Here is a 25215-nt window from a genome sequence, read left to right as displayed (position 1 = left end):
GACTGAGTGACTGAACTGAACTTAACTGAACTGAACATATGCTTTATTTTCCTCTTTCCTACATATCAAAACTTTTGAAAAATGAAGCCTTAAATTGTCCTGCCTACAGTGGAAGATCCATAGTTAGCAAGCTTTTTGAAAGAAAAAAATCCATATTTCCTTTTAAATGTCTACTGTTGAAATAGGAATAGTCCTCACTGCCTGGAATGCATTTATTTTAAAATGCTTGGTTGTGCATTGACTTTATCTGGAGTAAACTTTGTTTTCCTGCTGACTGCATCATCAGAGTAGAGTGGGATCAGAGCATATGGGGCAAAAGGAGTTAAAGGTGTTCCGATGTGGACCATCTTCAGAGCGCTGCCCCTTGCAGGATGCCAGTAGGCGTCCCCCCAGAAAGACATCACCACCCTCCTTCACCCAGCTTTCCTTCATGCTTACTTCTGCAAAACTCTTGTTATATATCAAAAGTAGGTTTTCTGATGGCATTCGGGGTACACTGTCTTGATGTTGTTGAAATTAGAAGCTTTAGTTTCTAGGAAATATACTGCTTCCCATTTTATTCATACTAGTTTTTTTTTTTTTTTTTTACAAAATCGAGATGTAAAACTGTATACTACACATGATCTCCTGTTACAAATATTGTATCTAAATTATTGCCTGTTAGGTTTGACAGGTAAAATCTAGAATGCCCAGTTAAATTGGAATTTCAGATAAACAAAAATATCTGAGACATGCTTATATATTAAAATTTACTTTTTGTTTATCTGAAATTCAAATCTAACTAGGTCTCCTGTATTTTTATTTGCTAATCTGGGAACCCTCGGCTTGTGTACAAAGAACATTCTGTGCTTCTTCCAAAAGCTTCTTTGGTTTCATGTTGTGGGGATTATGATGCCCTTCTGTTTGACCTGACCACCGGGAAGCAGAGAACGCCATGTGGCCCATGCGGGGGCCCACAGAGAACAACACCACAGGCCTTGAGGGTCTGCACTTAGTGGTCCAACCCCAATTCCTAACCCACTTTCATTTTTATTCCCACCATCTTCCTTTCACCACCCTTCCTTTTATTAAAACAACAAGAGCAATATTGAGAAACTGTCTTGTTTGCTGCAAATATTCCTAAGCTGCTCATAGCACTCATGCCCTTGTTTAGTCACTGAATCGTGTCAGCTTTTTTGCAACCCCATGGACTGTAGCCCGCAGACTCCTCTGTCCATGGGATTTCCCAGGCAAAAATACTGAAGTGGGTTGCCTTTTCCTCCTCCAGGGGGAATAAACCCAATCAAGGCATGGAACCCAGATCTCCTGCATTGGCAGGTGGATTCTTTACCACTGAGGAAGCCCATAGGAGTCATAGTGAAAGTGAAAGTCGCTCAGTCATGTCCAACTGTTTGTGATCCCATGGACTTGTCCATGGGATTCTCCAGGCCAGAATACTGGAGTGGGTAGCCTTTCCCTTCTCCAGGGGATCTTCCCAACCCAGGAATCGAACCAGGGTCTCCCACATTGCAGGCGGATTCTTTTCCAACTGAGCTATCAGGGAAGCTAGGAGTTGTAAGATGGGTTTAAATAACTAAATGCATACTTATTATTGACAGCCATGGGATAAATAAATTTTTAATCCTAATAATTATTATCTTTCTATTAATGCAGCTTTGCTAATGCTTATAGACTATTTCTGTATCAGTCCCAAGAATTAAAATTTTACATTGAGTTTTTAAGGAGAGATCCCAAAGTTCAGGCTACATTATACATTTCTAGAAATATTAGGTGTAATTCTCACCAAAGACTGAAGTGAAGCGATTTTAAGAGCTTAATGGATGCTACTGCCAGAATCCAACCCTCAGAATATATTATGTATTATGTACAGTGGGTTTCATGGGTTCAAAACATCTTTTAAAAAAGAAGAACAAGTGTGATCTTTGAATAGCATGCATTTTACCATAAGAAGGGCCAATTTGTCTTACCGTTCTTAACCTCAAGTTAGCATTTAAAGTGTTCAGTAATTTTTATTTGAAACAAGTTTTGTTCTGTTTTATTTTACAGTTGAAAAAGTAACAAATTTTTATCCCTGTTTCTGAAATGATCTCCATCACACACACACACATATAATGACCCCTGGATTTTTAAGTAAATTACTAGCATCCTTGTGATGCTGCCTTAAAGTTTCCTAAATTTTTTAGTGGAAATTTAGGAACTGATCGATTGTAGTCTCATTGCTTGTTCTTTATAGCTTTTAAACACAGGCTGCCATACATCAGTAATGAAGAATCACTCTCCTTTCTGGCCCACACTGCTGGGAACAGACAGCAGACATGCCTCTTGCTTGTCTCCCATCTAAATTACATGAGGGTGGGATTTATGCAGGCGATAAATCTAGTCAGAATAAAGCCTTTAAGTGGTAACCAATTTCGTGGTGTGTAAGTATCATTGATTCGTTAATCTGAGGGTGTTTTTATAAACTGATTTGGATTAGTGAGTGCTGATAGCAGAGCTATCTGAAGGCCTTTGAATAATGGTAAGTGTAGTGAGTAAGGCAGTGAAAATTAACCCATTGGCCCCATGTGTGAATTTAAATCACAGCCTTTGAAACGAGACAGCGATCTCATTACACGTAGTCTACTAGTGTGATACTTTACAATGGTTTCCCAGGTCGCTCAGTGGTAAAGAATCCCCTGCCAATTCAGGAGACGTGGGCTTTCAATCCCTGGGTTGGGAAGATCCCCTGGAGTAAGAAACGGTAAACCACTCCAGTATTCTTGCCTGGAGAATGCCATAGACAGAGAAGCCTGGCGGGCTACAGTCCATGGAGTAGCAAAGAGTCGGACATGAGTGAGCGACTAAACCACCATCACCATACTTTAGTATACCAGCCGTAGAGACCATTTCTCTATGACTGATCACTGTTGCTCTAGGTGCTGGAAACTAAGGCACCATGAAAAGCTACTGAGACTCCAAGCTTTATGAGGATAAATCCTCTAGAACGTACGAGGCACTTTTCAGAGAGGCCACTGAAGTAATTCTCCAGACACATTTTGTATAAGGCACTGAATTTACATTTAATTTAGGGGCTTATATTTCTCTGTGATAAAACGTAATGCTGAAGATATTTTTTTTTCCCTCTAAAATTTCTTATTTGGGAATACTGGGACCATGCTATTTCAACAGAAAGGGTATAAGGATATTCTACTTAGAGATGCAAGATGAGAACTTTTTTCAATGGAAATAGCAAAGTGAGGGGGATGGATTTCAGTCATTAGATTTTTTCTTCTTTTTTTTTTTTAAGCAAGAGCTCCTTTAGAAATGGAACTTAAGTTACTAGCACAGGATTAGCACTTGCTCCTTAATGTGTGTGTGTGTGTGTGTGTGTGTGTGTGTGTGTGTTAGTCACTCAGTCGTGTCTGACTCTCTGTGACCCCATGGACTGTAGCCCACCAGGCTTCTCTGGCCATGGAATTCTCCAGGCAAGAATACCGGAGTGGGCTGCCATTCCCTTCTCCAGAGGAACCTCCCAACCCAGGGATTGAACCCTGGTCTCCTGCATCACAGGAAGATTCTTTACTGTTTGAGCTACAGGAAAGTCCTATTTGCACCTCAAGGATGAGGGCAGTTGCATTTCTCCATAAAGCATACCATCAAGATAACAAGCAAACATGGGCAAGAACGTGGCACCCAGAGCAGAAAACCAAACATCAGTTTCCCCTCCAGGAATATTGTGGCAAAAACCAAAGTTGCAGGTTTGGCGTGGAATTATGCATGGGAGAAGCGATTGAAGAGCTGCTTCCTAATAAATTTGCCCTTGTAGAAGATAAGAGCATGATTTGAAAAACAAGAACAGTCATCCAGCCAAATGGAGATCTTGGATGTGAGCTGAATCTGCTGCCTGAACTAAGTGACTTGTACTCTGTTGAAATCTGAGTTAATAAGGTAGCTACATGATGCCACTACCTTTATCTGGCTTCAGGGTTGCCGGAGAAGGGCCAGACATCTGCCTACCTCCTGCATCAAACCCTGAAACGTCACCACCCCTGTGTGTCTTGAAATGCCACTGGTACACGTATGTCCATGTCGGGAGACAGGGAATTCTTAGCTAGTCTGTGCTACAGTTTCATATCTCCTTAATTGACAGCCAGCTGTGATAAAGTTTCTATTCTACTTTAGTTATATGGACTTCAAAAGTAACAAGCAAGGGTTTGGATGAATTTTAAAACCTCATTGATACTTTCACAAAATTCCAGAGGCAAATGTAGCAGATTCTATTTTGGCTTCAGCTTAGAATCTTGAGCTTTAATTTCTCTTTTTGGAAAGTGCACATCGATCTGCAGAAGGGGAATGGCCTCTGTTTCCTGAGACCTCATCTGCTGATACTGATTATTCTCTTTTCGAAATTATTCTGATATAGCTGTAATCACTTGCAAAAGAAGACTCCATCGCCCGTCACAAAAAATCTCGGATGCACCGCTGAGCCATGAGACTGACATTTTTCACGACTCCAAGAAAGCCGAGGCTCATGTATGGATCTTATTTATCAACGAAACCTTCTTTCACAATGTGTATCTTGTAGCTGTGACTTGTCTGAGCTGTCAGTAAGCATCTGATGATGCGTGTGTGCTTCAGAAAGAGCATTAGTGTTCCACTCACACCTTGAAACTTCCTCCCAAAATGCCAGCCTAAACGGGAATCCAGACTGCAGGTAATCCAGACTACTGGAAACATTCAACCACCAGGTTTTTTCCTCCTGATTTAAATGTTGGGAAGAAAAGCAGTCGGATTCTGAAGTGTTCTCCTTTGTTTCTTCTCCAGATAACAGATCGGGCTTCATGCAAGTGGGGAAGCCATTGTTGACGTTAGGTGACAGATCCGAAGCGACGCATCCTTTACGGAGTAACACCGCACTGCTAATAAAGCGATCCCAGCAGCCAGGCTTGTGCTCCGTAATTTGTTTCCATGGTGTGACGGTATAACCCTGACATGCTGAAAAATGGCTGCAGAGAGACTCATACGGCAATGGTTGCTCCGTGCGTTTTTGACATGACGTTTGTTATCACCATGCTTGGCGTGTCTTCTGAGAAGCAATATCCTAAATGAAGCTGGCTGTAGAATCCCTCTCGTGCAGAATAGCATTGTTTCTCCACCGTCAGCTTATCTCAAGTCTATTCAAATAGATATTCATTGCACATTTCCTATTGGACGGGGTGGTTGTTCTCTTATAATAAAACCAGAGAATCCTCTACATCATTTTTTTTTAAACCTTTGGATGGCACAGTGTAAGGGAGATACGTGAAAAGATTTTCTTGTAATAAATAGGCCTGTGGTAGGGTTTTGGTGTCTTTATCTGGCATATAACAATTATAATAGATGAACTATTATCATATTAAATGAGCTAATCTTATACAACAGATTTTCATGCTTTTTAGACTATATTTAACCTCAGATTTCTCAGCAGCATTATATCCAGAGCGTGTGGGTGACTCCCTTGTGAGTCACCAGCTCGAAGTAGAAAGGTTGGAAGCTGGTGTTCTGTTTGGTTGGGAAGCTGAAAGGACAGCCTGGATTGAGCACACACATTTTTCATAATTATGTTGCCTGCAGGGTTGCCACCTGTCCCAATTTGATCTGATTAAGGTGAAATGCGAAAACTGTCCTCATTTCTCTCTGAATGGAGTGGTGCCAAGCTTCGTCTCGGGAAGGAAGAAGAGATGAATTCGTACAGAAGCGAGCGGAGGAGGGGGGACATGTTAAAGCTGCAGCCAGCTCTCCGTACTCTGGGAAGGGGAGAGATGGCCTGCCTGCTCTTAGGGGTGTAGGTTTATAGACAGGTCCTGGAGAGGGTTCAGCAGCAGCTCTCCAAACATTAGAGGCAATAATACCTTCACGTGGTAGGAGCTGCACTTGGAGAATGTGTCCTCTCTGTCATCTCACAGATAGGCATGTGTAGATGGCTCCCTGACACAAACGTTATCATTCAGGGTCTGGTTGAAGGACATAGTGCATGTGATGGCAAGGTGAGCAGCCGTGAAAAATGATGACATATGGCCATGAAAAGATGCCATTCATATCACTGGGTAAAAAGAACAAGATAGAGAATTTCATGTACACTCTAAGGCCACATATTTTATGTGCTTCTGTGTAAGCGTGTGTGGACAGTAAGAGAAGTATCTAGAAGAATATTCACAAAAATAGCAGTGGTGACTGTCTCTGAGTGGTGAAATTGCTGGGTTTCGTTTTCTCTATGATTTTAATATTTTACAGTGAGCATGCACAAAAACTCAGAAAACTTTTAAGAGAACACAGAATTGTAAACATTAAACATTTCCTAACTTCTCCTAGATTTAAAAAAAAGAAGCCTCCTAAGAAATGAAAAATATGTCTTTGTTAAGTTGCTTCAGTCATGTCTGACTCTGCGACCTTATGAACTGTAGTCCAAGAGGCTCTTCCATCCATGGGATTCTCCAGGCAAGAATACTGGAGTGGGTTGCCACTTCCATCTTCCTGACCCAGGGATCAAACCTGCGTCTCTTAGGTCTCCTGCATTGGCAGGCAAGTTCTTTACCATTAACACCACCTGGGAAGCCTAAAAAATGAAAAACATGTATACCTTTTTGCAATATCCCCCCCTATAGTGCTGAGCCATCATGGTGGTTTGGTCGCTAAGTCACGTCCAACTCTTGCAACCCCATGGACTGTAGCCTGTCAGGCTCCTCTGTCTATGGGATTTTTCAGGCAAGAATACTGGAGTGGGCTGCCATTTCCTTCCCCAGGGTCTCTTCCAGACCCAGGAGTCGAACCCAGGTCTCCTGCACTGCAGGCGGATTCCTGCATTGCAGTTGGATTCTTTACCAACTGAGCTAGGAGACAAGCCCTTAAGCCATCACAAAACCCAATGTTCTTCTTAATTTCTTGTCTCAAGATGGGCTTTGTCTTAAACATGTTCTTTTCAGAATAGCAGATCATGTGTCCTAACAGCTGTCTAGCCATATATCTGTATAAATATCTCTCTTATTTGTCCTGAAAAATTTAAAGACGGTAAATAGTGCTGTATATATTCAGGGAACTAGATATAATCTGTGCTCTGTGCACTCAGCGTGATATCATTATCAACAACAACCCAAAAAAAAGTGAGAACTGAGAGTCAAACAGAAAAGCTTCAGATTTTCTGGAACACTCTACAGTTTATCATCACAGAATTCACCAGTAAATCATGAATCTATTTTTGGTTTAAGGTTTTATAGATCTTGCAGAATTACTTCTTGCGTTTTGAAGTAAGGCATACAAGTAGAGAGATGTTATTTGGAATTGAATAGCTGTCATCTGAGTGGTTTCATAGTCTCCTCCCAGCTTCAGGCCTGTGCTGGGGCCACGTCCACAGAGAGGGGCTCACCCCCACCAGGGCAGCGGGGGAGTGTGGCTCTGAGTCCTAAGACACAGCTCTGCACTCAGCTCCTGTGTTCATGACACTTACACCCTCATTATAAGATTGATAACGGTATACTAATGCAGACTTCCGCAGTTTTGAGTGTGTCTGGTTTACCCAACATTGTACCCAACAGTGCTTTCAGATTAGAAATCGTACATTGTTCTGTAATAATCTCAAGATTTGAATCCAAGACCTGGTTTTCTCCTGTAGGAATATTTCTGCTACTATAAAATAAAATGAATTATCAAAAGAGTTAGGTTGTCATTAGATATGTGCCTTTTAAAATATCTCCTTTAAGACTTTTTTTCCTGAGTCAGACTGCTTTTATTAAAAGGACTTTGTACTTGGGCAAAAAACAGTGGATTTGGGGCAACATATAATGGTCATCTGAAGTCAATTTGCCTATTCCAGTCCATTTTAGTTCATTGATTCCTAAAATGTCAATGTTCACTCTTACCATCTCCTGTTTGACCACTTCTGATTTGCCTTGATTCATGGACCTAACATTCCAGGTTCCTACGCAATATTGTTCTTTACCACATTGGACTTTACTTCCATCACCAGTCACATCCACAACTGGGCACTGTTTTAGCTTTGCTCCATCTCTTCATTCTTTCTGAAGAATGTTATTTCTCCACTCTTCTCCAGTAGCATATTGGGCACCTACTGACCTGGGGAGTTCATCTTTCAGGGTCCTATCTTTTTGCCTTTTCATACTGCTCATGGGGTTCTCAAGGCAAGAATACTGAAGTAGTCTGCCCATCCCTTCTCCAGTGGACCATGTCTTGTCAGAACTTTCCACTATGACCCATCCGTCTTGGGTGACCTTACATGGCATGGCTCATAGTTTCATTGAGTTAGACAAGGTTGTGGTCTATGAAAGAGGAGAGTGGAAAAAAAAAAACTGGCTTAAAACTCAACATTCAAAAAACTAGGATCATGGCATCCAGTCCCATCACTTCATGGCAAATAGATGGGGAAACAATGGAAATAGTGACAGACTTTATTTTGGGGGGCTCCAAAATCACTGCAGATGGTGATTGCAGCCATGAAATTAAAAGGCACTTGCTCCTTGGAAGAAAAGCTATGACCAACCTAGACAGCATATTAAAAAACAGAGACATTACTTTGCTGATAAAGGTCCATCTAGTCAAGGCTATGGTTTTTCTAGTAGTCATGCCTGGATGTGAGAGTTGGACTATAAAGAAAGCAGAACACCAAAGAGTTGATGCTTTTGAACTGTGGTGTTGGAGAAGACTCTTGAGAGTCCCTTGGACTGCAAGGAGATTCAACCAGTCCATCCTAAAGGAGATCAGTCCTGGGTGTTCGTTGGAAGGACTGATGTTGAAGCTGAAACTCCAATACTTTGGCCACCTGATGCAAAGAGCTAATTCACTGGAAAAGACCCTGATGCTGGGAAAGATTGAGGGCAGGAGGGAAAGGGGACAACAGAGGATGAGATGGTTGGATGGCATCACGACTCGATGGACATGGGTTTGGGTGGACTCTGGGAATTGGTGATGGATAGGAAGGCCTGGCGTGCTGTGGTTCATGGGGTCACAAAGAGTTGGACATGACTGAGTGACTGAACTGGACTGATGATTCACATATACTGCATTTTTTCCTTTTAAAAATTGAGGGTTTGTGGTAACACTGAATTGGAAAAGATGAGCGATGCCTTATTTCCAACAACATTTGCTCACTTTGTCTTTTTCACATTTTAGTAATTCTCACATTATGATAAACTTTTTCAATATTATTATATTTGTTATGGTGGAAAAGACCCTAAAACTGGGAAAGATTGAAGGCAAGAGGGGAAGGGAGCAGCAGAGGATGAGATGATTGGATAGCATCACTGACTCAATGGACATGAACTTTAGCAAACTCCAGGAGATGGTGAAGGACAGGGAAGCTGGTGTGCTGTAGTCCATGGGGTCACAGGGTCAGACAGGACTTAGCAATGAAACAGCATCAGTGGTGATCTGTGATCAGTGATCTTTGATGTGACTATTGCATTGTAACATTTGTCATTTTCTCACCATCTTCCATTCTGACACATCATCTCTGTTTCACGTGTCACCTCTGGTCCAGACTCTGTGAACCTCTTCTCTCTTAGCAGTTCCAAAAGGAAGACTTCTGTACTTTATCAGACAGGATCGTCAACTGGCATTTGTTAAGTCACCAAATAATAAAAATGCAAACACAGCAAATACAAGGAACACCAATAATTTAGACCACAACTTAGACCAAAGTGACAGCATGAAAATATTAAAATCACCTCTTGGATGAAGCTAGAACTGATGGGTTTCCTTGCTAAAATAACTTGACTCAAATCCATGAAAGTTCTGAAAGTAAAAGCTGGTGTATATACGAACTTCTAAAAGGACAGTTGCAGACGGATGAAGGTTTTTACTAGGATAATCATCAGTTTTGAAACACTGAATATATCAGAATCTACTGATTTTCATTCTCTAATTGACAAATGCTTAAAGCAAAGAGTCTATAAAACATTTCTTATGGAGATGCACAGGCAGAATGGCTGGATTTACTGCCTGAAGGGACCTGTCCCCAGGCACAGGTGCTGTGACCTGGGCAAGGCATGGGTGGTGAAGGGACCCCAGTCTTTGCAGATGTTGGCGTGGTAACCAGAAACTTGGTAAATCTGTTGGATAAACCTCACCATCTCTGTGTTGTAAAGGTGCCTAGCTGACGCTTGTGAATGCTGTCTTCAGAATATGAACGTCAAATGTGAACTCATTGGTATAACTCTGCTGACAATGGAAGATTACTCATATTTAGTTATTTTAGCTAATTATAGAATGATTACTAATTTTCATGTGGGATGATATAAAGGTCTGGGGAAACTGTAGTATAAATAATGATATAGCTGAAGCTGTATGGGTGGGCTTTTCTTTTTTTTTTTTTGCCCATCATTGAAGCTGTTATTTGTCCTTTAAATTGGATTATTGGTTTTATTTTATCTATTTTATTTATTTTATATTATCTCATCTCTTTCAACTGTATTTTACATCAGTATACAAATTTTAAATATCTGAACTATGGGAAAGCAGTGGTGAATCTAGGTAGCAGTACTTAGAGTACTTAAAAGCTATTGTTTTGTTTAGAATTTGAAATACGCCTGTCAGTAATGATGCAATTATGCCCACACTAAGATGAACAAAAGAAACAAAATGCATAGTACTAAAGTAGCAAGGGAAATTACTTTAATAAATTAAAATAGAAACATTCAGAAACAAAATACCATAAAGATTTTGTAAAAATAAAGTCTTTTATGTTCCTCTGCCATCCCCCTTTATTCTCTAAATGATCTCTTCATCTCATTTTTAAGCCTTCTTTAGAACTGTACCAATTCTTAAAATCCAGTTATATTTATTTCTTTAATGTTGTCTTGGATATTATTTTCTCAAACTTACTAGGGCCTGAATTATGTCCCAAGAAAGTTCATTTGAAAGAAACATTCTTTTTTTTTTTTAATTAAAAATATTGTATTGCTAATAAAGGTTGGCCATTGTCTGAGCCTTCAGAGAGCTGTAACCTTTTTGTTGGTGGAGAGTTTCACCTCAGTGTTGATGGCTGCTCACTGATTAGGGTGGCGATTGCTGACGGTGCAGGTGGTTGCAGCAATTTGAAAGAACCATTCTAAGGCGAAGTATATATAGGGTACAAAACAAATACCAGAAGTTTCCAGTTCTTAAACAAGGAATGTTCCAGAAACTTGTACATATATATACATATATATATATATATATATATATATGTGTGTGTGTGTGTGTGTGTGTGTGTGTGTGTATAGTTATAATATATATAATTATATATAATATAAATATATATAGATATAAATATATAAAATATAAATTATATATATATATACTGTTTGGAACTCACAATGCTTATACCCTGAATAAATCTCATTCTATAACCATGGTAGTCAGTCGCCCACATGACCCACTGAAGCCTATTGGATCATGCTTCATCTGACTGGGTCTCCTTTCTGATTGGATCCACTCAGGGATTCCAATCCCATGAGTTTTCTTTCCTCCATAAAGTTAATTAGACATTGATGTGCTTGCTTGGACAAACCAACCACCACAGTCTATGGGAAAACATATTAAAGGCAACAGGAAACTGTTTCTCCATAACTTCCCCCTTTGCCAGGCTTCCCTGGTGGCTCAGATGGTAAAGAATCCACCTGCGATGTAGGAGAGGCAAGAGACTCAGGTTGGGCCCATCCCTGGGTGGGGAAGATCCCCTGGAGAAGGAAGTGACAACCCACTCCAGTATTCTTGCCTGGAGAATCCCATGGACAGAGGAGCCTGGTGGGCTACAGCCCATGGGGCCACAAAGAGTCAAGCAGGACTGAGCGACTAACATTTTACCTTTCTTTCCCCCTCTGCCTTCTCTCGTTTCAAGCACAAATGAACTTTTGAGACCAGCAGAAGAAAGAGAGCAGTGGATTGGGATCACTTTTCACTCTGAGAGCCTTGCACCCCAGTGGTCACTCTTAAGTGCTGACCATCCAAATTAAGCTAGGACTGCCAGATGATGAAAATACCTGCCCTCTAGAAATTTTAAGTCAAAACCTCAGAAATATAGGTCAATACCAAAAGAAGAGTTTTGTGAACTACAGAGGTGTAGGCAGAGTACCTATAACATACACCCTGAGAACGACTTTCTGACGTTTAAAACTGTTCTGACATCATAACATAAAAGTGAGAAAAATTTTGTGATTTTAATGTTTCTACTCTATTTCCTATCTTGACTTCTATATAGCCTGTGTCAGTGCTCACAAATGACTGTCAGAAAGTCTATTAAACAAGCAGAACAGCATTTATTAGATCTGCTGCAGTGAGAAACCCCACCGTGTTGCCTGTTGCGGGCTTTTACAGAAAGGAGAGGTCAGGGTTTGTAAGGTTTGGGAGTCTGGACTCATGCAGTTAAGCAGATCTTTCTGGTATGGAGCTGACTGGAACTGGGCAACATTCACGATATAATAGTTGGAGGCTGGGAGACGCAATGGACAGGATTTCAAAAGGATCCTTGATACAAAAACTGTGGTCTGATATGTAAGCCATTGCCAAGTGAGCAGTCTGTGGTTCTGTTAAAGGAGATGGCTACTCAGATGAGCAAACTGGTTTAATTATTTGCAGAAATGTGTTGAAGCAAACAGTGAAATTATTTATTATATTGCAGGCTTATCTTCAAAAAGCGGCTTTTGTGTTTTTTTGGTTTCTTTTTTTTTTTGAGGGGGTGGCAAACAATTAGGTCTCAGTGGTCTTATTTTGGGTTGGTTCTCAACCCAAATAGTTACGCCCTGTAGACTCAGACACTTTCAGTGCTCGTCTGCACCCAAACAGCTGCTTGGGTTCCCTAAATACGCTAGGTGCTTCCAGCTCCAGGCCTTTGATCCCATCCCTCATCTTTTTTTTCTTTTCTTAACACCTCTTTGTTGGTTATTCTCAGCACACCTGACTGTTTCTCCATTTGTGTGGTTTGTTGATGTGCATATTATTTCGTCTGCAAGTTCCATGGAGGCAAAGCCCCAGCCTGACTTAACTTCGCCGTCTCTGTTAGAATCTGGCCTCATATATAGTAGACACGTGCAGAAGAGTTGCTCAATAAAGAATCAATGAATGTTGGATTGGAATCCATCTCCTGCCAGTCATAATATTTATTGCTACTGTTGTTCAGTCATGTCCGACTCTTTGAGACCCCATGAACTGCAACACGCCAGGCTTCCCTGTCCTTCACTATCTTCCGGAGTTTGCTCAAACTCACATCCTTTGCATCAGTGATGCCATCCAACCATCTCATCCCCTGTCGCCCCTTCTCCTCTTGCCCTCAGTCGTTCCCAGCATCAGGGTCTTTTCTAATGACTTCGCTCTTTGCATCAGGTGGGCAGAGTATTGGAGCTTCAGCATCTGTCCTTCCAGTGAATATTCAGGGTTGATTTCCCCTAGAATTGACTGGTTTGATCTCCTTGCTGTCCAAGGGACTCTCAAGAGTCTTCTGCAGCATCACAGTTTGAAAGCATCAATTCCTCAGTGCTCAGCCTTCTTTACTATTACTGTTAGTGAAATGAAAAAACATGAAATTTCTAATTGTGTCTCATTATCAATGAGACTTATTCTTCAGCAGTACCTCAAGGGAAAATAAGGCATTTTGCAGCCACTGAGAACTAACTCAAAAAGACATTTGGATTAATATGGCGGCTACCATGGACCAGAAAATATCATGTGTGCATTTGTATTATGAACTCACAAACATCTGAACTTAACCCACCTATTCTGAGCTTTAAGAAGAGGAATTTGTGTGCTTTGGGGCCATAACTGCCTCATTTATGAGTGAGAAAATGAATAATATTTGTGGCTTCTTTCAGTTTATTCTTAAAGCTTCACAATCTACAAATGTTCATGCTATCCTACTCAGATAAGCTGTGCTTACTGATAAAGTGATTATATTAGAAGGTATTACTTCTTCAAACTACATACATGCTCATGTATGTTCATGATAAATGTAAACTCAGGTCTGTAAATTCTTGACTTTTTATTTGCATAAACAATGGGGGTTTCCCAATTTGGCTCAGTGGGTAAAAAATCCACCTGCAGTGCAGGAGATGTGGGTTCAATCCCCAGGTCCTATCCCTTGGAAGAGGGCATGGCACCCCATTCCAGTATTCTTGCCTGGAGAATCCCGTGGACAGAGGAGCCTGGCGGGCTACAATCCATGGGGTCATGAAGAGTCGGACATGGCTGAAGCGACTGAGCATGCACACACACACTCCTAAATAATCCTTTATCAATATCAGTAAAAACCTGTCAGCAGAAAGGAACTAGTAATATAAACTCGGTTTTATTTGTTAAAGTCGTAATGCTTATTAAAGGTAGTTCTCCAGTGTTTTGCCGCTTCACCTTTGATCACATTGAATCATCATTGATTTTTGAGGCTCTTTCATTAGCCATTTCCTTTTTCAAAGTTGTACTTAAGGGGAAAATAGAAGGTAACTGTCATTGTTGAGCCTATATTTGGGATTCTAAGCTATAGCCAAGAGAGAAATTAATCCTCAAAGCATTTCACAACAAACAGCAGCAATCTGCAAATTGCAGATTATTTGTGTCATGTGGCACATCAGAGAGCTGAAGTCCATTTCAATTTTTATCCCAAGCCCGGGTGCTCACGGTTTTGCATTGAACCCAAAGGATATCACAATTGCCCCTGTGATGATTTGCAAGGAAATTAAAAAGAAAAATAGTGATTGAAGACTCATGTGGTTTTTAATGCTTTTCAAGGGAATGTATTTTCCAAATGAGTTTTCCCTACTTCGCAGCACGGTTATTGAGGAAAGTCAGCAAAAGCTTTCTTAAAAAGGTGTAGTTCAGTTAATTCCCCAGAGGTTTTTGTTTTTGTTTTTTACTAGTTATCAGTGACTTTGTGGAAATGATCCACAACTTTGTAATGCATTTTCCTGAGGAAATTCACAGTTAGATTGTCAAATAATCTTTATGTTATGGGAACAGAAAGAAAGTAAATGTTGATTACAGGTACTAATTGAAATAAAAATCCCAGTTTCAAAATTATCCTTTAAAATGTTGAGATTCAATTCTGCCTTCATATGCTTTTTTTTATATAAATTTTCTAATTAATTTGAATACCAAAGAGGGAACTTATTTACAATAAGATCAGACTTTTAGAAAGCGGGTGCACATGACAACTGAGGATTTTTCTGGCTGGGAAAAATGATCAAAAAACACAAACCTGAAAGCTGATCACTAGGATAAGCCCAGAAGGAGATGAAATTCTAATGTCAATGACCAAAGACATCAAAACAGCATTTTTAGAGCTGAGTCAAGAACAAGAAAAATGATAAGTAAATGACAGAGCGAAAAGGTAGCACAATGTTGAGAAGTTGGAAAAGCTACCCCATTTCTGTTTTTCCTGTTTTCTTGAGCAAAGAGAATGTTTCCCGTGTTGGAAAGGACATGAAAAATAATTGGGGGAGAAACATGTGCTTCAGGAAACTGAGAACAAAGCAAGGAACAGATAAAATTTTAAGTGTCTTTAGATCTCCAAATACTTCTATGTGTAATGTCAGAATCACTGCAAGGAATCCTCAAAATACTGTAAAGAAAGAACAGAGTTCAAAGTCCTAGAGATGGACTAGGACTGAATCTCAAAAGATTGAATCTCAAAAATTTGCAAACAATGAGTTTGATAGCAGTTTCAGTCATCAGCAACAACAAAAAAGAGAAACACACAAATGTGAGCACTTATGATGTGTGTATATATAAGTATGTATGTATATATAAAATCATTAAGAGTCAACTCAGAGTCAGCAAAGCTGAAATGTGGAATAGTCATATGAACTCATTGTGAAACTTCTTGACTTTGAAGTGAGAGCTGGACCCTGGGGTGCAGAGGTTGAGCAGGCAATTGGAGACAGATGGAAGATACACCCAGGGGCTCTGCCACACATCTGTGGAGGCGAGAATTAGAACAATGGGCTGGAAGTGACAGAAGGACAAAAGGACAACAAAGAAATGGAGATGGAAAAGAGTGGGGGAAAGAATAGTAAAGTGAATCTCACAGCTTAAGGAAAAATTGTTTTAAAAATGGTGGGTTGCACCTCTCAGAATATTGGAAATAAAAGCAAAAATAAACAAATGGGACCTAATTAAACTTAAAAGCTTTTGCACAACAAAGGAAACTGTAAGCAAGGTGAAAAGACAGCCCTCAGATTGGGAGAAAATAATAGCAAACGAAGCAACAGACATAGGATTAATCTCAAAAATATACAAGCAACTCCTGCAGCTCAATTCCAGAAAAATAAATGACCCAATCAAAAAATGGGCCAAAGAACTAAACAGACATTTCTCTAAAGAAGACATACATATGGCTAACAAACACATGAAAAGATGCTCAACATCACTCATTATCAGAGAAATGCAAATCAAAACCACAATGAGGTACCATTACACGCCAGTCAGGATGGCTGCTATCCAAAAGTCTACAAGCAATAAATGCTGGAGAGGGTGTGGAGAAAAGGGAACCCTCTTACACTGTTGGTGGGAATGCAAACTAGTACAGCCGCTATGGAAAACAGTGTGGAGATTTCTTAAAAAACTGCCGTATGACCCAGCAATCCCACTTCTGGGCATACACACCGAGGAAACCAGATCTGAAAGAGACACATGTATCCAAATGTTCATCGCAGCACTGTTTATAATAGCCAGGACATGGAATCAACCTAGATGTCCATCAGCAGACGAATGGATAAGGAAGCTGTGGTACATATACACCATGGAATATTACTCAGCCATTAAAAAGAATTCATTTGAACCAGTCCTAATGAGATGGATGAAACTGGAGCCCATTATACAGAGTGAAGTAAGCCAGAAAGATAAAAGCCAATACAGTATACTGACGCATATATATGGAATTTAGAAAGATGGTAACGATAACCCTATATGCAAAACAGAAAAAGAGACACAGAAATACAGAACAGACTTTTGGACTCTGTGGGAGAAGGCGAGGGTGGGATGTTTCGAGAGAACAGCATTGAAACATGTATATTATCTATGGTGAAACAGATCACCAGCCCAGGCTGGATGCATGAGACAAGTGCTCGGGCCTGGTGCACTGGGAAGACCCAGAGGAATTGGGTGGAGAGGGAGGTGGGAGAGGGGATCGGGATGGGGAACACATGTAAATCCATGGCTGATTCATGTCAATGTATGACAAAAACCACTACAATATTGTAAAGTAATTAGCCTCCAACTAATGAAAATAAACGGAAAAAAAGAAAATGGTGGGTTGACCTAATGTCACAAACTACAGAGAGATGGAAGGGAATAGGAACTGGGCAAGGGCCGTTGGCGGTAGTGAGTCCTGAACTGAGCAAGGGGGTCCTGCCTAGGGACCCATCTGCAGCCCCGACCAGTTCCCCATAGGAGTCCACAGACCCTGAGCCCTGTCGGGGCTCCTTGGCTTCAGAATCCCCTGCATAAACAGTCCTGAGACCTTAACTGGCTCTGTCTTCCTGAAAGCAGTGGCCAAGGGATAAGTCTTGGTGGGGCCTGGGTTATAGAACTTGAACCTGGGTTCCGCCATGTAGGCTCGTGAGGGTGTCTTCAGAATAAAGGAACCTGGGAGTCGGAGGAGGAGGAAGGGGCACGGTTGGGGCCTGGTTGTGCCGGTTCAGCCAGGGTCAGGAGCAGGCCGCCAAAGTGTCTGAGGGTTCTAAGTCATCACCTCCCAGATCCTCACATAGGGGTATCACACAAAGCAAAAAAATTGAAACATATTTTAAGTTTTTTTTAGTTTGATTTATAACTTTCAAATAGTCAGGCAAATAATGGGCCAACAAATTAGGGGTCTGTTCTAGGGGTAGATTCAGTTCTTGGATCCCCAAACCAAAGTGGGCATTATAGAAGGCCTTATGGGTAGGGTGGAAGGAAACCCAACCAGTAAGATGTCAGAAGTAAAATGAAGAAAGGAATGTTGGAAGTATGAGAACTCTCATCTAAAAAGCCTGACTTTGCAAGCAAGGAGAATATGCTTCTCGAAGCCTTTTGTTTTTTGTTTTTTTAACAGTAGGTCCTTGTTTGTTATCTATTTTAAATATAGCAGTGTGTACATGTCCATCCCAAACTCCCCAACTGGCCCTTCCCCCTACCCTCCCTCACCCCAGTAACCTTAAGTTCCTTCTCTGTGAGTCTGTTTCTGTTTTGTAAGTAAGTTCATTTCTATCCAACTCTGAGCTTTACTGCTGAGCGTGCAAGTTCAGTCCCTAGCTGGGAACCTAAGATCCCACTAGTGGCCAAAGCAGTGGGGCCAAAAAAATCAAAGGCTTTTTGGAAGAAAGTACCAAAATGTCCCAGCTTGGTCTGCCCAACCTCAGGTTCCCCAGCATCTGGTCAAGTGTCTGACACTACTCAATGGACATGGGTTTGAGTAAACTCCGGGAGTTTGTGATGGACATGCAGGCCTGGCATGCTGCGATTCATGGGGTCGCAAAGAGTCGGACACGACTGAGTGACTGAACTGAACTGAACTGAACTGAAGTACATGAATGAGTGTGGTAGTAACAAATGAACTGGAGAGTTCCTACATAGCACATTTGAACAGGAATGTTGCTAACTACAAGGTCAAGTCTCAAAATAGAGGGAAGGGAAATGAACATCTGGATGCTTCCTGTAAATCTTTACATATATTACAGATTGCTGCTGTTGCTGCTATTTGCTGTTTAGTTGCTAAGTCATGTCCAACTGTTGCAACCCCATGGACTATAGCCCATCAGGCTCCTCTATCCATGGGATTTTCCAGGCAAGAATATTGGAGTGGGTTACCATTTTCTTCTCCAGGGAATCTTCCTGACCTAGGGATCAAACTCAAGTCTCCTGCTTAACAGGTGGATTCTGTACCGTCTGAGCCACCAGGAAAGCCCATATTCCAGATTACTTCAGGCATTTGCTGCAGGAGAGAAAGGGATTCAATATGATCTCTATCACAAATCTAGAGCTATTATCTAGAAAGATTCTTCTAACAACAAGAATGTTTCATTATTAGGATGGAATTCTTTCACTGATTCTCTGATTCTCTTATCCCTGTCACTGGAAATCTTGAGTCAGAGTCTAAAACGTAGCTGTCAGAAGTGTTATAGAAGGGAATTCTGTACCAAGAGGGAGGTTGGTCTAGAGAGAGTAATCACTAATAGCTCTTTAAAAACTAAGATACTTTTGTTCTTTAATATATGACTATGTTTTACATAAATCTGTTTTTAATCATTGAAGAAATTAAATGCCAGCAAGTCCATAAAATCTAAGAATTAGATCTGACTGTCATTGGTATATACAAAATAATCAGATTGTATTTGCCAATTGCATGACTGTCTTAAGGAAAATATTCTGACATTCCCACAATGGTCTGAGTTATTGCCTATCAGAGTGGCCCCAATCTGAACCAACTCAGCAGACCTGGCCTCTGTCTCCCATGAAAAGGAAAGCTCAACTCTTGCTGAAAATCACTTTTATTTTGACAAGACCAGTAGGAAATGAAACTTTAAAAAAAAAAAAAAAAAAAACTCTGTCTTGTTTGAATAGTGGTATACATATTTTGTGTTTAAAAATTCAATCTTGTGCCTAGAGCAAGTAGACTTTCACTAAAAGGCCCTTAAATTATGCTGTACAGGCTTGTATAGTCACTTATTTCCCAATGCTCTTGTTCATGAAACCCAAAGGCAATGACTTTCCCCCTTAATTCATTTATTCACTCAGCAAGTATGATTTACTGAGTCTGTCCTTGTGCTGGACACTGTGCTTATTCTGAGGTCCTAGATAAAGCAGTGAGCAAGCCCCTGTCTGCGTGGAACCTGTATTCAGGGTGGGAAAAACAGAGATATTAACAAATAATTACAATTATACTGAATGGAACTTGTGCCAGGTGCTGTAACTATGGGCCCCTCAAAAAGCTCTTTAAATCAATTCAATTATTTGTCATCCATACGAGCTTTATATGTGCACCAGCACACTTAAGTTGAATGTGCTACCTTTTTTCAGGAGTATGATGATATACAGTAAAACTGTACCAACTGGCTGTACCCCCAAAGAGAACCCATGTTTGTTACCAAGTTCAAGCTGTACTGCTCACCACTCAACAGGGCAATAAATCAGGGAACAATGTTGTGGGGCAAGGAATAGCAGCTTTATTGAGAAAGTTAGCAGATTGAGAAGATGGTGGGCTCGTGTCCCAAAGAACCATCTTACTCGAGTTAGAATCCAGGCTTCTTTAATCCTAAAAGGATTGGGAGTATGACTGGTTGTTGCAAACTTTTTGGCGCCATAATTCTTTGCGCTGGCAGTTGTCCACATTGGTCACACTGGTCACAGTGCTCTTAGATACCAACAGCAAGACAAATGTTCTGTAACTTTTTTCTCTATATGAAATGGAAAAGTATTATGCCTCTGAAGGTCAGAGCCTTGAAAATGGGCTATCCTGTGTATTTCAGGCTGTAGGCAACATTCGTTCACAACAGTTGCAGACTCAGCACAGGCAACAGAGCACAAAGAAATAGATTCATTATGGAGGCAGGTTTGTTCTTTTCTGTCTCATTTTCATAGTATCTTCTTGTTTTGTTGTTGTTGGTTTTTTTCCCTTAAGTCACTACAGACTTCCCTGATAGCTCAGTTGGTAAAGAATCCGCCTGCAATATAGGAGACCCTGGTTTGATTCCTGGGTCAGGAGATCCCCTGAAGAAGGGATAGGCTACCCACTCCAGAATTCTTGGGCTTCCCTTGTGGTTCAACTGGCTAAGAATCCACCTGCAGTGCAGGAGACTTGGGTTCAATTCCTGGGTTGGAAAGATCCCCTGCAGAAGGGAAAGGCTACCCACTGCAGTATTCTGGCCTGGAGAATTCCATGGACTGTGTAAGTCCTTGGGGTCACAAAGAGTTGGACACGACTGAGTGACTTTCACTTTCACTTTCATGAGGAACACATTTAACCTCTGAAATTCTGTTTTGCTTTTGTACTTTGTTGTTTAGATTTTTGATGTCTCTAAAGTAGTATATTTTCTCCCCCCAAACACAGGAAGTGCACTCAAGTTAATCAGACTGATCTTATTAGTTTGAGGGTTAAAATAATGTAGTATATAAGATCCTGAATGTGTGGCGTTTCTATATACAAGTCTAACATCTGTTTTCGTTAAACCACACTCACAAGGCAGAAAGTAGTTTTCAGTGCATAGTCTGGGAATTGGAATTGTCTGTTACTCAGCTCTGTCATTTACTTCACTTACAACCTGGGTTATGAAAGACACGTAACCTTGAATACTACAAAAAAACTACAAGTAGAAAACAGAGGGCCCACTCTTCCCCACAGTAAAAAACAGATTCAGCTCTGGTTAAACAGAATTAGGAGTCGTCAGTTCTCTTCTTTGACATCTTTGTGGAATATTTGTTTTTAAACCACAGCTTGTTTGCCATAATCATCCATCTGTTGATTGTATACTCAAGTGATGCCCTTACTATGTGTTATGGCTGACTCGAGAAGCTAAACAGAAGGTAGATTAAGTAGTTGCTAACTGTCCCTTTTGTCGGAAATTTGAGTTAGTTTCGTTTTGCACATTTGGATAAGTGGAGGTGCTTGAGGATCTGTGGTTTAAGTTATATGCATTATTGACTCTATTAATTGACCTTGTAAGTATAGATATGTAAAGCGTGCACTTTGAAATGACTAGTGAGGATTTTTTTTTAATTTCCAGTTAGTTCAAAGGTAAAAACTTGTCATAAAGCTTTATGATATCAAATGAAAATATCAGTTCAGTTCAGTGGGTCAGTGATGTCCAACTCTCTGCCACCCATGGACTGCAGCACGCCAGGCCTCCTGTTCATCACCAACTTCTGGAGGTTGCTCAAACTCATGTCCATCGAGTCGGTGATGCCATCCAACCATCTCGTCCTCTGTCGTCCCCTTCTCCTGCCTTCAATCTTTCCCAGCATCAGGGTCTTTTCCAATGAATCAGTTCTTCGCATCAGGTGGCCAAAGTATTGAAGCTTCAGCTTCAGCATCAGTCCTTCCAATGAATACTCAGGATTGATTTCCTTTAGGATTGACTGATCTGATCTCCTTACAGTCCAAGGACTCTCAAGAGTCTTCTCCAACTCCACAGTTCAAAAACATCAATTCTTTGGCACTCACCTTTCTTTATGGTCCAACTCTCACATCCATGCATGACTACTGGAAAAATCATAGCTTTGACTCGATGGACTTTTGTCATCAAAGTAGTGTCTCTGCTTTTTAATATGCTGTCTAGGTTGGTCATAGCTTTTCTTCCAAGGATCAAGCGTCTTTTAATTTCATGGCTGCAGTCACCATCTTCAGTGATTTGGAGCCTAAGAAAATAGTCTGTCACTGTTTCATTGTTTCCACATCTATTTGCCATGACGTGAATGAAGATATCAAGATGCTTATTAATCATTTTAGATGATTGTAGTGAATAAATGAGAATAATGACTTAATAAAAAGGCCACACACTTAAAGTCTTAAATGTATACTTGCCATAGTTTTCTAAGCATATATGATCTGATCATATGTACCTATACATATATATAGATGATCAAGGATGTATGAGTATCTTTGCTTATCTATTGTCTTTTGGTACATTGTCATAATAAATCTTAATTAGCAACTGGATATTGGACTCCTTTAGCAAAATCAGCCTCTAAATATTGAATATTTGATGAAAAAGGTATCTCTGGGACAGCAACAGAACAACATTTCAAGTACAGTCTCACGAGTCCCTCGTATTCCAGAGACTGTCAAAATAGCAACTGCCATTCATTAAGTTCCTACTGTGTACAATGAACTGTATTAGATAATACATACAAACATATAGATACACACACACATCATTCACAACAACCCCGTAAGTTATGTATTCTTACTCTCCTTTCTTCAAGTAGAAACTGAAAGCTTTAGAGCTAACACAGCCTCTTGGACGCAAGATGATAGAGCTGGTCAGTGGTAGAGAAGAAAGGGCCCTTCTTCTCCTTCTCTTCTTGCTTCCCCACTGTTTCTCACTTCCTACTGGGCCTGGCACCTGGGCTGGGGGAGGGTGAGCCCTGCTGGAGCTGAGAGCACCTCCACAGTCACATGTCGGTAAAGCGAGGGTGGAACCCGCCCACTGAGGGAGAGAGGAGAGTGGAGGATAACCAAGAAAATGAACACATCTTTGGTGGGTGATGGTTACCTCTCTCCAGGCATGTGGGGAAGGACTCTGTCGTGATGTATGTGTCTGTTCTTCACATATTCTTGGTTTTATATGCACTTTTCATTCACAGTATTCTTCCCTTGTGGCTGGTAAAGAATCCGCCTGCAATGTGGGAGACCTGGGTTCGATCTCTGGGTTGGGAAGATCCCCTGGAGAAGGGAAAGGCTGCCCATTCCAGTATTCTGGCCTGGAGAATTTCATGGACTGTATAGTCCATGGGGTTGCAAAGAGTCGGACAGGACTGAGCAACTTTCACTTTCACTTTGATATTCTATGAGTTTCCTGCACCAGCGGTTTGGTATCTGTCCTTAATCTTAGAAAGTTCTCAGTCTGTGTTACTTTGAATATTTCTTCTGCTCTGTTCTCTTTTTCTTCTCTTTCTAGTACTTAAATTATGTGTATGTTATTTTTGTCCTACAGCTTTTGAATATTCTCTTCTTTTTTCATTCTTTCTGATTTTAGCTTGAGTTTCAATCTTCAAATTTACTTATTCTTTCTTGTCATGTCAAGTTGTTGACAGCCCATCAAAGAAATTCTTCATTTCTGTTACACCTTTTCATTTCTTGCATGTCCTTTTGACACCTTCTTAAGAGATTTTTTTTACTTCCCTGGTGGCTTAGATGGTAAAGCGTCTGCCTACAATGCAAGAGACCCGGGTTCAATCCCTGGGTAGGGAAGATCTGGAGAAGGAAATGGCAACCCACTCCAGTACTCTTGCCTGGAAAATCCCATGGACAGAGGAACCTGGTAGGCTACAGTCCAGTCCAGGGTGTTGCAAAGAGTCGGACACAACTGAGCAACTTCACTTTCTTTCTTTTAAGAGATTTTGCATTTCTGCCTGCATTATTCATCTGTGTTTTGTCTACTTCTTCCATTAGAGTCCTTAACATCTTAATCATAGTTGTTTTCAGCTCCTTGTTAGATAATTCCAACATCTATATCATACCTGAGTCAGATTCTGACACTTGGTTTTTCTCTTCAGAGTGTGTTTTTCTTGCCTTTTGACATGACTAGTAATTATTTGCTGAAAGTTGGACATGTTCTACATGTAATAGGAGCTGATGTAGGCCTTTAATGTGAGGATATATGTCGATCAACAAGGATTGAGCTTGTGTTTAAGTGTTTAATGTTTGCTGTAGCTGAAGATGCCAGACATTCCAGATTCCTCTAGTTTTCTTGATTTTTGTCTCCATTCCTGACTGTGAGCTAACCACTCCTTCTCAGAGAGAATCCATGTCTTAAAACTCTTTCAGCTACCACCCACCATTATGTTATTAAAGGCTAACTGGTATGGTGGTAAGGTTAATGTGGTGTGGTGGTGACAGTGATCTTCTGATCAAATCTCAGTCTTCCTGTGGACCTGCTTCTTGGGTCTATAGTCTCCCAAGTGCTTCTCCAGTGGTACAGGGATTTTTTTTTTTTCTTTTTCCCCTGCCTCCTACTGCCTCCCCTATAGGTAGCATTCTCAGTCTATATCCTTGAGGCCCTGATTCCCGTAGACTGTTCTTTCCCTCTTCAGTGAGACAGACTGGAGTTGGAGGAATGCCCCCTCTCTCATGGCTGCAGGGTAAGGTGCTAGCAAAGTCCTTCCCTTGGAGGGCAGACGTTTGCTATGGAGAAAGCTCTGGACATTTTTCACAATGCTTACTCTTCCCCTCCCTCTGCCAGAGCCACAAGGGGATCCCCACCTTGAGGATGGTGGGGTGCTTACAGATAAATATCGGGAAAATCTGTATGATTTCATGCCTCTGGAGTTTCTGATTCTCACACTAGTCTAGACCCCATTTATATAATGCCAGATTCATCAAAAGCGCTTCCCAGGTGGTGCTAGTGGTAAAGAATGTGCCTGCCAGTGTAGGTAGATGAAAGAGAGGCAGGCTTGATCCCTGGGTGGGGAAGATCCCATGGAGGAGGACACAGCAACCCACTCCAGTATTCTTGCCTGGAGAATCCCATGGACAGAGGAGCCTGGTGGGCTACAGGCTGTAGGGTCACACAGAGTCGAACACAACTG

General features: G+C 41.0%; 1 protein-coding gene and 1 non-coding gene across 2 annotated transcripts in view; both read left to right on the top strand.

The window, feature by feature from the left end:
- The window catches only part of PRKN (parkin RBR E3 ubiquitin protein ligase), a 1218605-nt gene that overhangs the window by 968456 nt on the left and 224934 nt on the right, over positions 1-25215 (top strand). The gene's annotated exons all lie outside the window — the stretch shown is intronic.
- TRNAC-ACA (transfer RNA cysteine (anticodon ACA)) lies at positions 23807-23878 on the top strand. Its single transcript has one exon. It is a non-coding gene; the product is annotated as a tRNA-Cys (tRNA).

This window comes from Dama dama, chromosome 26, assembly GCF_033118175.1.
Source record: "Dama dama isolate Ldn47 chromosome 26, ASM3311817v1, whole genome shotgun sequence".
NCBI lineage: Eukaryota > Metazoa > Chordata > Mammalia > Artiodactyla > Cervidae > Dama > Dama dama.
Note: the sequence above shows the minus strand (reverse complement) of the source record. Positions and strands in the feature narration are given on the sequence as shown.